The sequence below is a fragment of the Falco cherrug genome, chromosome 4, assembly GCF_023634085.1.
Source record: "Falco cherrug isolate bFalChe1 chromosome 4, bFalChe1.pri, whole genome shotgun sequence".
In the NCBI taxonomy this organism is placed as follows: Eukaryota; Metazoa; Chordata; class Aves; order Falconiformes; family Falconidae; genus Falco; species Falco cherrug.
The window spans coordinates 6,939,105-6,953,065 of record NC_073700.1 but is presented as its reverse complement, the minus strand read 5'-3'; the positions used below and the strand labels follow the sequence as shown (position 1 = coordinate 6,953,065).

The following is a 13,961-nucleotide window of genomic DNA, read 5'->3' as shown; positions in this document are numbered from 1 at the left end:
GTAGGGGTTATAAAGGTGACCCGGCCCTTGGGAGCCAGCTTTGGCTTACAGAGCAGTACAGTGAGTAAAGGCAACTGGTTTAAGTCAAACATCTTGGCCACCCCATACGGTGGATAATGAGGGAAACAGCCCCTTTACTTTCCTGGGGCTCCAGTCAAATACAGTCACCTCCTTCCCTTCTCCCCAGCCAAAACCCACCAGCAGTCACAACAGCCAGTGGCTCAGCAGGGGCTGAGCAGGGACCTTGATTCGCCTGTAGTTCTTTTGTTGGTTTTATGGTCATGTAGAAACATGGTGGCTTTACATGCCAGTCCGGTGGTGCCCCTTGGTAGAGGTGTGGCATGGTGGTGGGAGGAAAAGGTAGTGGCGGCAGGACTTTGGGGCTCACTGGCAGCTCCGGCATGGCTGAGCACTGGCGTAGATTGATGGCAGCTTCTTCTGGACGTGACTGTGTGCTGGCGTGGCATCATGGGTGCCTCCTGGCTGCTTGTTCTCTACTCTGTGCCTCTTTTCTGCTGAGACACAAAACTCTGGAGGAGCAAGCGTTTGGAGGACTACGTCTGAGTTGCTGAAGTGCAGGGAAAGGCAGTTCTGATCCTTGAGGCATGTGGTGGGGCAATGCTGGACTCCGGATCCCATTTGAGGACAGTGGAAGCTACACTGAAAGCCCAGCGTGTTGGGAAACAGCCTGTAAATGAAAAGGGTGTGTGATTTCATAAGGCACATTGAGGCTTGTGGAGGAAGCTTACCTAAGTCAATTAGCAATATACATGTGCCTTGGTATGCATGAATCCTGCTGGCAGCGTCGAGGCTTTTAAAGCCAAATCTGATACAGTTTTGAGCACTTCTGGAAATAGGAAGGTATGCAAGTCTCCTTTGAAAGTGCTTCGCGCTGGAATATTAACTCCATTTTAAAAGGGTTGCCAACACACGTAGCTCCACCAGTAAAAATGGAGGTCAGGTTACACCAGTTATGTTGGTGATGAATGGTGTATAGACATCCATTAAATTTTAAATCAGGCTCATTTTGACTTATTTAAAGTTGATTAAGAAAAGGTTGGTGTTGAACCACAATAAGCCACTCTCAAATAAGGGAAGCAATACAAATTAATCAAGTAGGTAATAAGCTGGAGCTACAACACTCAGGTTGCACCTCTGCCTGTCCAGTTTTCTATTGTTTCCTTTTGCATTTCAGACTTTCTATTACTTTCTCTGTGCCTGTGAAGTAATTTTAGATACCTGTTCTCTAATGTTTGGGTTTAGTTTTGTTTGGGTTTTTTTTTTTCCTGTTGGACATTTACTGGAAATAGCATTTAACTTTTTACCCCCTAATGCTTGTGTTCAAATCCTTCTCCATGCAGGGGGGAAACAAGTGCGTTTCTTCTTCACTCCCATCACAGGTCTGTACCACCGTGTGCTCTCTGCTTGAGACTGCTTGGAAAGTACTGGAGGTTAGAAATTCAAGCTCTGTGCATACAGGTTTTTGCATTATAAGAAGAAAAAGTGAAGTGCTTCAATGTTCAGAGCACCTGAAGGGCAGGTAGGTACAAAACGTTGGTGTCCTTGCATCTGCGATGGGTTTGGTATGTGATCGAAGTTTACTTACTGCTCTTGCCCTAATGCACTTAAGACCTCCCTGAGTTTGAAAAGTGCTTTGAGAACTTGAGATGCTCAGGTCTTTCTAGAAAGATAAAGCAGAAATTGCTATATTCACCTTCTCTTTCAGACCTCCTATTGTAACTGCCTTCTGTGAGCACCGAATTTATACGAAAAATTTATAAAGCATTAAAAAGTCATTGCAGTCTGTCTCCATTCCCCCACTGATTGCTGCAGCTTCTCAGTTTTGTACTCAGTTTCCATCACTTGGGAGACACATACATCATGCCAATAGGATCCATAAATATTCTTAATCCCATTTTGCTGGTAATTTTCTCTTGCTTTAATCTGAATGCAAATGGGATCCCAATTCACATGAGAAACTACTCTTCTGCCTGGCTGCATTGGTAGCAGTGCCGCCCCTCAAAATGAAGCACCCTACAGTTGTATTTTGAACATAAACCCACATTTATTTCATGTTTACATGATCTCCAGACTTTGAAATCCTTCAAGGGCACCCCAAAATGCGCTCTCAATTTCTACCAGTTACCAGGCACTGGAGGGAATACTGGAAGCTGTTCGGGACAACAGCCGCAAGGCAGAGATCGGGATGTACTGGAGACTCATCTGGCAATGCCAAAAAAAGAAAACACTGCATTTTAGGAGGGTTTCTTAAGTGCTCACCAGCACAGTAGGCGTGGGGTGGTGGGCTGTCACCGTTGTGACGGTTGAAGCAAGTGGGTTCAGCCAGAATTAATCCACAGCTCACAATTTTGAGAAGGGCTGTTGCCTCACCACATTATCCAAAGGTGTGTTCGGTGCGTGGCAGTACATGTCACCCTCATTAAGCTTCGTAACGTCACACAGATCTGAAGCTGGTGATTTGCTTCTGGGACCACTGCCATGCCTCGGGGTGCCTGACGGGAGGATTATTTTTGTTCTTTGCAGAAGACACTGTTTTCCAAATGGATCATAAAAAGAAAAATGTGCTCGTAGGTGTTGAAAGAGCAAATGCTTTTGCATTTGACTGTGCTGTGCTTTTTCTAGTTTCTCCACTCTTTGGAAGCAAACGGGTGCTTTCATCCTAATTTTAAATTCTGGGTCCTTGCAGACTGGCCCAGTCCACATAATTACAGTGAGGACAGTGATTTTTGAGGGGAAGGCAACTGAAGTAGTGTACGGTGATTCACAAAACAGACCTTCTGAGATACTGTCTGCTCCCTTAGCCAAGTCTTTGCTTTATGTTTTCCTGGGTTTTTCCTTTTTTGTTTCTGGTTCATAAGCATTCATGCTTTCATACACCCCCAGAGTGTTTCTGAAGCTCCATTAAGGCAGTATCTGCACCTGGTTTGAAGTCCATTTCATCCTTTCTCATGGAATTGACGGTAACCCACACTGCAGTTTTCCATGAGGCAATCTGCCATACCGTGTCCTGCCCATGGCTCTCATTACACGCTCTTTCTTTACTCCATGTTACCAGTGACCCTGTCTGGACCCATTTGTGCTTGCCCTGGAGGTAGCTTCTGGTGCATTTTTTCCCCATGTCTCTGGCTTTTAGCACAGGTTTCTCCAGGTCCTTCCTGAGAACTCCCTGGCACCTCTTTATATACTGATTTTGAAGGATTCTGCCCTGGTTTTCTGCACTATAATGTTTGGATCCACTTGGAGACTTCTTGTTTGTTAGCAGCTGTATGGCTGGCCCCGTCTTCTACACCAGCATGTCTCTCTTTAGCCACCGTTTGACTGTGCAGGTCTGTTGTGAAATCCTTTCCCTGACTCATCCTTTTGATCCTTTTTAACTGCCCACTCAAAAAGCACGTTGTGGGCTGGGATGAGGGATTCACCCGGGCTTCAGCTGTGCTGGTGCCTTTCATCCAAGCATCTCTGAAGCTTCTGGAGAGGAAATAGTTCCCACCATGGCCCCACACAGAGTGGGCCATGAGTTCATTTCTCCTCTGGCTGCTGGTGAATTGTCCTGAATTTTCTGGACCAGAGAAGCCACTTCCTTCACGTGCTGGAAGGCACAAAATAGGACCTGGCCAGGCACCGTGCAGGTGGAGCTGGCGCTCCGCGAATGGCCAAAAGGAAATCAATCAGTAAGCACAGCCGACCCCTCTGGTGGCACAACTTCTGTCACTGGATGGGCAGGGTTATCAAATCTTACCTGCTGTTAAAACCGCATTAAAATGGAAACAGCAGCTTCAGATAATTTTGTCTCTCTGTCATTTCGTTCGCCAACCATCTGAGCTCTGGTTGCAGGGTCTGTCTCTTTGGAGCAGCCTTCCTAGGTGGATGGATATTGTCTCTTTTCCTCATGAATTCTTCATGACAGTGTTGATCTCCTGACTTAAATTTTTTATGCAATTAAGGCAAGCAGTATCATCGAACTGTCTGCACAGGAAATGATGATCAGTGACAGCCTGAATGTATCACATCAGCAACTTCCTACAAGGCGCTTGCTACCTCCACAGAAGTTATTTGCAGGTAGTTTTAATTACTCTTTGTCTTGCCCAGAGGGGAAAGTGTTGCTCAAAAACTAAAGAGGTCACTGGGCCTCTAGAGATTGCCTCGTGTTTCCATGTGGTCCTTGAAGGTCTTGTTTTCCCGGCCTGTAAAAGGAGGATGTTCTTACTGGATGGAGGTGGGAAGCACATTGAGATGTGCAGCGTGAGCTTGGTGGGTACCCAGCTGCAGGGAGAAACAGGCCCAGTGCCCTGCAGAGAACACAAACCACACGCGGTAGAGGTTGAGCAGAGCTGTCACTCCTGGGCAGTACGATACAGTTGTGGTCCTCCTGGCTCCAAAGTGAAGTCAAAGGGCAATGGGACATTCAGACAGCCATCTCTAGGGGACAACATGCTGCCTGCACAGAGGGCCGAGTGCTGCTGCTGTGTACACTGAGTACTGATGCTCAGCAAACTGCAGTTTCCAAAGTGGGCATTGATACCTGTCTCTGCCTTTTGGGGCTGGTCTGGGAGCAGGACTCTCCCAGCCTTCGTGCCAGGGGGAGGATGGCAGAGGTTTCACATGGGCACATGTCAGGGGGAGGAAATAAGTGACAGAGCAGCCTTGCAGAGAAATGTTATCACAGGTGGTTGTGATTGCGTGCATGTGTTGTTTTACTTAACCTCCAAACAATGTATTTGATTCCTTTTTTTCATTTTAAGTATTATTTGAGCCCAGCTTCAAAACGACTTCCTGAGGTAGCAGATCTGGCAATTCTTAGCAGAAAACAACTTCTGAGTAACAGCTAGAGCCTTATACTGAGGTTTTGAAACGTTGAAGCCATCACTTCATTTCCCCAGGTACCTGCATGCCTGGAGTACATTCTCCTTATACCCCTTTGCCTGAACACTAGGAGAGGTGGCAGAGGTATTAATTAAAACAGTGCCATGCACAGGGTTTGGAAAAGGAACAACAAATACGAAAGGCCTGTGAGCTATTTCCTCCTCTTCTCCTTCCCCTGCAATTTATTCTAATCCAGGTTTTCCATGTGATATCCCTTGCAAAAAAACCCAACCAACAAACAAACAAAAAACCGCCAAAACCAACCCACCTCCCCATTCAGACTTATTTTGGGAAGACGCTTGGGAACACCTTTTGCTTTGAACCTGAATCGTTGCTTTATTTCATAGATATGGAGGCAGCAGCAGGGACCCACACACACACTCCCTGGATCAGGCGTTGGCACTATGTGAATATAACACAAAAAGACATGTAGGCAGTAATCCCTTGCCCTGGTATGGGGGTATGAGGGAGGCTCCCAGAAACACCTGTTTCTTCAGGTTCACAGCCCTGTTTGAGTCATTGATGGCCAGTGATGTTGCCTTTATCTAGGTCAGGCTAGAAAAGATGTAGAGCTAGTTACAGGTGAAGACTGAAGGTCAAATCCCAGAATCCAGTGTAGTTGTCTCTTCCAGACAACAGTTCAGGACCCATTACCCAGCTCGGCATCCTTCAGAGCTCTGTCACCCCCAGAAAACCTCCTTTGTATCACCCACTTCTCTGCAACCTTCTTGCCACAGCTCTCCATCACTGAGGAAAACTGGTGTCCTTAGTGGCAGGGATGCTGCAAGGATAAGTACATTGTCTGTAGTGATGTCATTAAAAAAAATTAATACGTTAAAAATGTTTCCTTCCTCTACAATAATGATAATCTTAATTTTTGAGCTTCCTGCAGTGGAACATTTTCTTAATTGAATTCCTAATTCATTGAACATCTCTAATAAGCATGAATGACAATTTCATCTTACTGGCTGCATTCTTTGAAGGGATGCTCTTTGGAGACTGATGCATGAAACAAAACCTTCTTTCCCCTCTCAGGCCAAGGTTTTAACTCCAGTCTTTGCTCAGCAGTCAGCATCAACCCGGGGCACTCTGCCTCTCCGGGGTATGTGCTGGGCTCCTCTCATTGCTGTCTACAGCTTGAAGGCAGTAACAGTCCTGCAGGCACCCTGGGTTCATCTCTGGTAATTGAGCTGGGCTTCCCCTGCTGAGGAGGCACTGGAGTGGACATCCCTGAAGGTGAAGGCTGCTCTTGCCCCAGAGCACCAGCACCAATCAGGAATCTCACGTGCTCTGCTTTGTTCAGCACTGAATGAAACGCTTTGCTACATGCTGGGCAATCTTACTGCATCCTTTTTAGGCCTGCTTTTTTCCAAGGACCTGGGGAGCTGGAGTTCCTTAGCTGGCATATGATTAATCTGGAGCATGCTGTCACATTCTGGTGCATCTTCCTTATCCTTCCATTTCCAACACACAATTTTTTCCTTGTCCTCAACGTGGTAGGTCCTTTGTTGGAGATGAGCTCCTGTGTCTTGTTGCAGGATACAGGTACACCTCTGCAGGAGCTAAGCCACCACGGGGCTGCCTCTCAACTAGTTCAGCAAACGTTCTCCTGCCTGTACGAGCACAAACCCTGCAAACAACTTGCTTGAACCAGGCAATTTTTGCACCATTCCCTTGGCACATATCTCCTGATGCTGGCATGACTCCTGATGGAGGTATGCTCCACCATGCCCTCCATCCCAAGTGCATCTGAAGACAACCACATAGGTGTTTAGGTTGCACAGAGCTTTGCAGGGCTGGTAAAAATGTTTTTGGTGATGTTACAGTTCCCTTGTCACATTGGAAAAAAAGAGGAATGGAAAGAGAAAGAGGGGAAAGCAAGGGGAAGAGGATGGGAATCCTGCTGTCACAGTTACCTAGCTTCAATGTAACTGGTAGCACACAGACACGACTCCTTCTCCTTAGGGTTTTTTGAGCAAAGAGCCTCTCCCAGCAGCTAGTCGGTCTCTGCTGTACCCCAGTGAGTGTCGTTGGTTAGCTCTAGCCTTGAAGCAGTGGCATTGTTGGTTCTTTGAGGCCCAGCTGAAATCCAGCAGCACTCCTGAAATGAAGATGTCCTGGCTGCTGCCTGGATAAAGCATGGCAGCAAGCTGAGCCCATGAACCTGTGTCCTCAGATAGCTCGTCTGTTAAGGTAGCACTGCATTCTTAGAGTTAAATGGGTTCTCACAGCCAGAAGGTGACATCAGTGGAGTAAGGAGGTAGGCTCCATGTTTGCTACATGGAAAAAGGCACATCAGTTATGGGAAACAGTCTTTCGCATCTCAATTAGATGTGACACACACAAGTCTCATCTCTAGGACCATTTATTATCCTCTATCTTTGTTATTTCTAGAGCCGCCTTATTATTAATATTAATATTAATGTCAATATCAATATTATTATTATACCTCAGTGCTTCCCAAGATCTAAAGTATTTATTCAAGACCAACATAGGATGAATGGGCTATAAAGGGATTTAGGTTCCTTAGGGAGGAAAATCTCAGTCTGGCACGCACTGAGAAGCCAGCCCCATCTCTTCCCTTTGCAGCCAGGGCTGACTGTTTGCGCTTTGCCATCCAAAGCAAGCAGACGGTCCAGAGGCTGCAGGACGTTCTGGGATTGATTTCCAGAGTAAGCCCACATATTGCTGCTGGTTGTGCAGGAGCTAAATTGAGCAAGTATATATGAAATAGCTGCAGCTTTGTCAGCTTGTTGCACCCACAAAAGCCACGCTTACGACATGCAGAACTCCCCAGGCGATCTTGTGCCGTGCTGGGTCGTTTCCTGTGGCAGAGGCTTTTTGCATGATTACTTCTTAATTGTGCTTTGTGCCCGTTGTTTTGTGACTTGCCAAGCAAGGCTATGGATGAAGCGTATTTGTTTGAAGTGTTATCCTTTAGATCTGGCAGAGAGATGACAAAGCTGGGGGGGGGGGGGGGGGGGGGGGACGGGACGGGACGGACGACACACGACGGGACGACACACACACACCAATGGGAAATAATCCCCTCTTCACCGGAGGTCTGAATTCTTCTTCCCTCTTCTTCTCTGAAGGTCACTGTTGATCATGAGCCCAGTTACAGCACGGTTCCTGCAGAACATCTCTCCCTTGCTATCCAGCTTCATTACGGTTCCTATTTTCTCTTGCCTCTCAGGGCAACATTATACTGCACTTTCATTGCCACTCAAGAGGGAAGGGAGCCCTCCTAAGCAAACCTCTTGAGCAGGGTATAGTCCTGATAAAAAGCTGTTTATGTGCAATGAGAAGACACCGACCTTGAAATCACTCCACAGTCTTCCTCTCCAGTCCATTATAAACGTGACAGCAGGCAGGTGAAGACTGCTGGCTAGCAGAGAACATTTCCCTCCCCCCCAAAAAAAATAAAATTATCCAGCTGTTTAGAAGGAAAGCACCGATTATCTGCTCTCTCAGGAAAACTGCGAACAAGGAAAAGTGTAAAGCTATTCACACCAAGTCTACAGGGCCAAAGTGTGTGCAGTAACACCTTAAACTCCCAGGGCTCAACCATCGGCTGATAGCAGAAGTTGTACCAGGGGCTGTCAGGGCCATTTCACTATTCTGTGGTAATTTCACGGAAAATGAACTGTGCTGAAGATGCTTTTCCATTTGGGTTCACATAGGAATGTTCTCCAAAAACAGCAAACGTGCCCAATATTCTTAACTTAAAATGGCTGCTTAAAATGCAAGGAACAGTGTGGCTAATTAAGCCTCTGATCATTTAAAATTAGCTCATATGGCTTAGAGAATACAGCCCAATCCAATTAGCGCAAGAGTGCTTTGCTAGAGGCATATATAAAAAGAGGTCCTATGGAGGGGAAGAAAGATCTAGAGACTTTCCAACTCCCATCTACAGAATGAGACTGTGCCCTTTTGTGATAATTTCAATATTCTTCCTGTGACTGATTTGCAGCAGAGAAGAAACAGAGATAACAAACACCCATGGATCGTCTATGGCTTCAGTGTTGTATTTTCCCACTCTCCCGTTTCCACTGGTCACCTGAATGGAGTGCAAGATACACCTTTTACTCAAAGCCAGAGAAGATCGAAAGCACTCAGTATGTTCTATATATGTTCAGTTAGGAAATTAAATTAGGTTGTAGTGCAGTATTGTGGAGTGTGGCAGAGGAAGATTTTCCTCCCAGGGCGGCCCAAGTGATGGAGCAATTGGTAAGGGCTCTGTATTGTCACCTCTTGTCATCCTACACACTGGAGGGGATGGCTTGGTAACACCCAGCAGTGACATCCCACAGGCTGGGGGACACATTTAACTACATTCCCTGTCAATTTGATGGCTTCTCTTCATTTTTATTAGCAACACCGATTTTGACTAAGGATAGAAACTTGTACTGATCATGCATCATTTAATTAAAGGGATGATGCAAACGTGTCTGAAATTTCCTGTGGACATTGACTTCTGGGAAGTTGTCCATATTTTGTTTGGACTCTGGCAAATTGATATCTGTCTAGTGCTTCCTTGGAACGATTTGGTTTGCTCTGAAAGCAATAGCTCATTTAAGGCCACTTAGTACATGCTCTAAAGCTGCGCTGCATCAAGGCTTCAGCTGATTTCAGCTCTCATTAAGGAAATGGACACATCCCTGTCTCTTTATACCAGGGGCCTCTCAATTTACTGATGTTTTTCGTGGCTGTGTGAAAGGACTCTGCCCAGAAAAGTGACCACTGCCCAAGCACCATGTTTGTTCCGATAGGTCTAGCCATATCCTCGGACACGGCACGTGCCTTATCATTCTCAGCAGATGAGCCTGCTATTAAAAACTCCCAAACTATAGATTTTTTTATTATTTAGAGAAGCTGGACAGGTTCAGAGGTGTGTGTGCTGATGTTTCAAACAGGACATTGCCATCAATGAGGAGCCTCCACAGTGTAAGTTGTTGTGCTGCTGGAGGATGTGGTTTGAAAAAAACCACGGTCACATAAAAGGATTGTATTGTCCTTTGGAAGTGGAATGAGTCGACTGCTTTTCTGGAGGCAAATTTAAGGGGTTCACTTAGAGGCAAGCCCACATCATCAGTCTGTACAGCAGTCGTGGAGCCTTCAGAGTGCCTGACAACTGTTGCAGAATTTGCATCTCTACACCTTAACCCAGAGCCCCAAAGTCTGTGCCATACACGTTGGGGGACAGCACAGGCACCCACAATTACCCCCATCAGTTAGTTATATTCCCTTTGTAATCAAACCTTTGGTGTTTCAGTGCATTCCTTGCTGCACTGAAGTCACTACTCTTCCGTGACGTCTTCTCCTTTCTGTGTTGTTCAGGTAGTTGCACTGCCTTGATCACAGCAACACCAGACCTCTTCAAGAAGTGCATCATCACAGAACTCACATTTATTTCCGTGGCTCTCCCTTCTTCCCAGTCCCTGAGATGATAACAGAGGTGAGTGTTCTATTTTAACGTGTTCCTTTTTTTACCGCTGCTGATAAACAGGCGTCGGCAAAGGAGTAGCTTAGCACTTGAAATGTGATTCAGTTCTGAGATCTGGTGGGCACTCATTTTAGGGTCAGTGCTTAGGGAAGGTCGGACTCCTCCAGAAGTGAGGTTCAGTCCCATGTTTCCCAACCAACTGGCCTAATGCCGGGGAAATAGGCCATCCCAAGCTTCACTGTGGCCTCAGTGAACTGAGCGTATTTAAGAAAATCCCAAGACCTGAAAACTGACATTGAGTAGAGGAAAATGAAGGGCAGGGTGGCTGCCCACCATACGACTGTGCAACCTGGCTGCCATCCAGGTCAGTGGGTGGCCCTGAAAAACACCCGGTAAAACTCAGATTTTCTGAAGAACGTGGGAAAGCATCTTACTTGGCTTATATCACCTAGGAATTAGAGGGGTGGGCTTCCTGGGTATTCATCTTGAGAGGGACGTGTCAGAGCATTATTCCACCCCACTGCGTTAGCCTGGGGAGCTGGGGGAGAGCGCTCTCTGAGCCAAAGGTATTACCCTGGTAATGCAAGTTGTATTACTCAAAGAGATTTAGGCTTGAAAATGTTGTGAAGGGCTAAAAATGTGCAGAGAGATGGTTACTGCAGCTCAGCCGTTTCCCTCTGACAACAGTCTGTAGGAGAAGCTGAGCAACCTTTTGCAGCTGTCAGAGGAATAAGTCTTTTATCTCAAAGGACTGATCCATAAAGAATTAATTGTCCAAGCCCTGCTCTCAGCCAGGTCATTTTTGTTACAAAATGTATATGTATTATCAACATCAGGACATCCCATAGACTTTCTAAAGGTATAAGAAAGCCCTAGATTATCATCCTCTCACATTAAAAAAAAAAAAGCCCAAAAAGAGTCAGTCATCTTAGTGCCACGGGCTGGATTCCTGATTTAAAAAAAAAAAAAAAAAGAGAAAATGCACATTAAGAAAAAATAAATGTGTACAACTGAGAGATTTAGGAGGGTGTTCCAACCCCCTGCAGCCAGAGAAAGAGACTGTCATGACTCTTAACTCTGGTACTCTGGCTCAGACCCTAAATAGTTGAGGCCAAATTATTAATAGAGAAGGTGAGTGACAGATTCCAGATACACAAGTCAGGCTGCCTCCTGACATTTTCTGTCAGTAAAAATAAGTAGCCTTTCTTTACATCTAACAGAAATCTCTTCCCTGGCTCTCCTTGACGGTTCCCCCTCCTGTCTCCACCTCCAGAGATGTCTGAACAGTATAATTTCCTTTTATTTTTAGCCATCTTTCATAATTGAAAGTATCTCTGTGTCAAAGAGAAAACGTTTCCATGAATTCCTCAACAGGCACTTACTGAAAGCAATTGATGAAAATGAAATATTTAATGGGGTTTTACACCTGTGGACTTGGCAATACTGGTGCATCTCAAAAGCAAAATTTTAATGACATCAAGATGGATGGGCATGGGGCCATCATCTCACCAGCTTCACTGGTGCATCTCTTTGGGGTCGGGATCTGGCCTGAGGGGTGTATGAGTCAGTGGCAGGTGAGCTGCTCCTCACTCCAGAGCTTTCTGCTTTTCCCACTGAAGACCCAATACCGCTGCTTGGGGCAAAGCTGATGTTTCTCACTTCTCAGTAGTACTTAGGGTGGCTGCAGCGCTCTCCAGAGATCCAGCCACATCCACAGGCAGTATTCATCTCATCTAAGGTAAGGACCACCTGGGATCAGACCCAGGGTCCAGCTTGCCCCATTCCTTCTCTTGCAAAGTGGCCAGAGCAGATGCCTCTGGAAGACAGCACAGGAGCTCCTCAAGTGATCTCCTGCATATGTGCTGCCCACCTGTATGAGTTTGTACTTGGGATCTTCCTGAGGCATTGTTTTTTCCTTTGCCTTTGTTAGTGTATGAAGGGTTTTTCTTCCCTGGATTAGCTCACCTCTTCCCAGGCCAGTTCTGTGTTCCTGTTTCGATGCTCAAGCAGACAGATCCTGCTCCTGCTCCTGCTCCTGCTCCTGCTCCTGCTCAGTAGCTCAGCTGGACTTTGCCTTGGCCCGAAGGGCTGCAGCAAGAACGTATCAAAGCAAGTACAGGAGCAGAAACAGCCTCTCAACAGCACACAGTGAGGGAAGAGGTGATTCAGTTTAATGCAACTACTAAAACCAACCCCAAGGATCCAAGACTTTAATTGCACCCACTTTGCAAATCAAGCTTTCTCTAATCAAGCTCTCTTGTGACTCACCACTAGCCCAGAGCTGACTGCTGTGGAGGTAGAGAGGACAGACCTCAGCTCTCGTCTGCCCTTTCTCCCTTCCTCACCAGCTAATAACTCCCCCTTGCTGTGTGCCCCCTTCTAGGCTGCCTCCCCTCTCCCTCCAAGTGTCACGGCTCTACCCCCTGCCACCTCCCACCATGGGCAGTGTCTCATGCCTCTCACAGTGTCTTGGGGGAGAAGGGTGCAGAGAACCCTGTTGCATCCTCAAAATTAAGGAGGCAGAACCCCACCCCACCTTCTCAGTGCTGTCCCCGGGCATGGGTGTCAGCTTAAGGGTCTCTCTTGCTGTCTATGTCAGTCCCTCATGGTTTTCTGTTGTGAAAGCTGCAGAAGAAAGTTTTCAGCTTACCGTGTCCATTTAGGAATGATAACATGGCTAGAATTTATGAATCATAACTAATCGTGTTGCCAGTACAGGGAGGATTATACAATGTGTGATCTAATAACCCCCGACTGTTTAATCACCTGTGGTAGGTTCTGAGCATGTTACACGACAGGTGACATACCTGACCTTTTAAGGTGAAGCCACAAAAGGTGTTTCTTTCATAGGTGTTTCCCTGCTCCACTTGGGTGGAGCATCCTTGCGAGTAGCAGGACCTCCTGGCCTGGCAGAAGCAGGTGGGAGTGTTGTCACACAAGTGTTGTTACATCTCAGAGGAGTTTCCCACTGGCATTCCTGCAGTGATTTCAACAGCAAAGGGAGGAAATGAGTCTGGATTTTGCATGAGGCTGTTGCTGCACGGGTGTCTGTAGGTGCCCAAAAGCCCCCATGGTCTCCACAGGAGGCTGGAAAGGTTCTGCCATCCCAGAGAAGACATCGCTGGGGCAGAGCTGTGGCTGTAACCTAGCCCTGCAGTGTGCCCTCATATGAGTTGTGCAGGTTCAGAGCTAGCAAACTCATGCCGTTTGTGCACTGTTCACTCACTCCTGTCCACCGACCTCAAAGAAACACTTTTCCCCTATGAAGAGCTGCCTCCATAATGAAGGTATGAACAATGAAGATAATGAAGATGGCCTTTGCCTGACAGTGACAGTCCCTTCCTGCTGCTGCCCCATCCTCAATAACCTCTTGGGTTAAGTTCAGCCTAACCAATACAAATATATCTGTCATATGAACATAATTGCATTTAATTGCTGAGATAAATTTAAAATAATTGCCCAGGTGACGTTCACCCTTCCAGGGGCGTTTGTGAATGAACAGGGGGTTTCTGGGCAACCCCACGCTCTGCCCAGGTGCTGACGGTGACTTTCACAGACAGCCACAGCACAGTTCTCGCTCTTGAACATCTTCCCTGCAGCCCTTGGAGTGGTTTCAAGTGAAAAACAGAAC

General features: G+C 46.6%; 1 long non-coding RNA gene across 1 annotated transcript in view; it reads left to right on the top strand.

Annotated features, from left to right (window-relative positions):
• The first annotated feature begins 1,372 nt into the window (after nt 1–1,372).
• The window catches only part of LOC114014323 (uncharacterized), a 59,379-nt gene continuing 46,790 nt past the window's right edge, over nt 1,373–13,961 (top strand). Inside the window, exons 1-2 of the long non-coding RNA XR_008731896.1 lie at nt 1,373–1,544; nt 10,229–10,342. This is a non-coding gene — a long non-coding RNA (uncharacterized LOC114014323). The remainder of the gene's footprint in view (nt 1,545–10,228; nt 10,343–13,961) is intronic.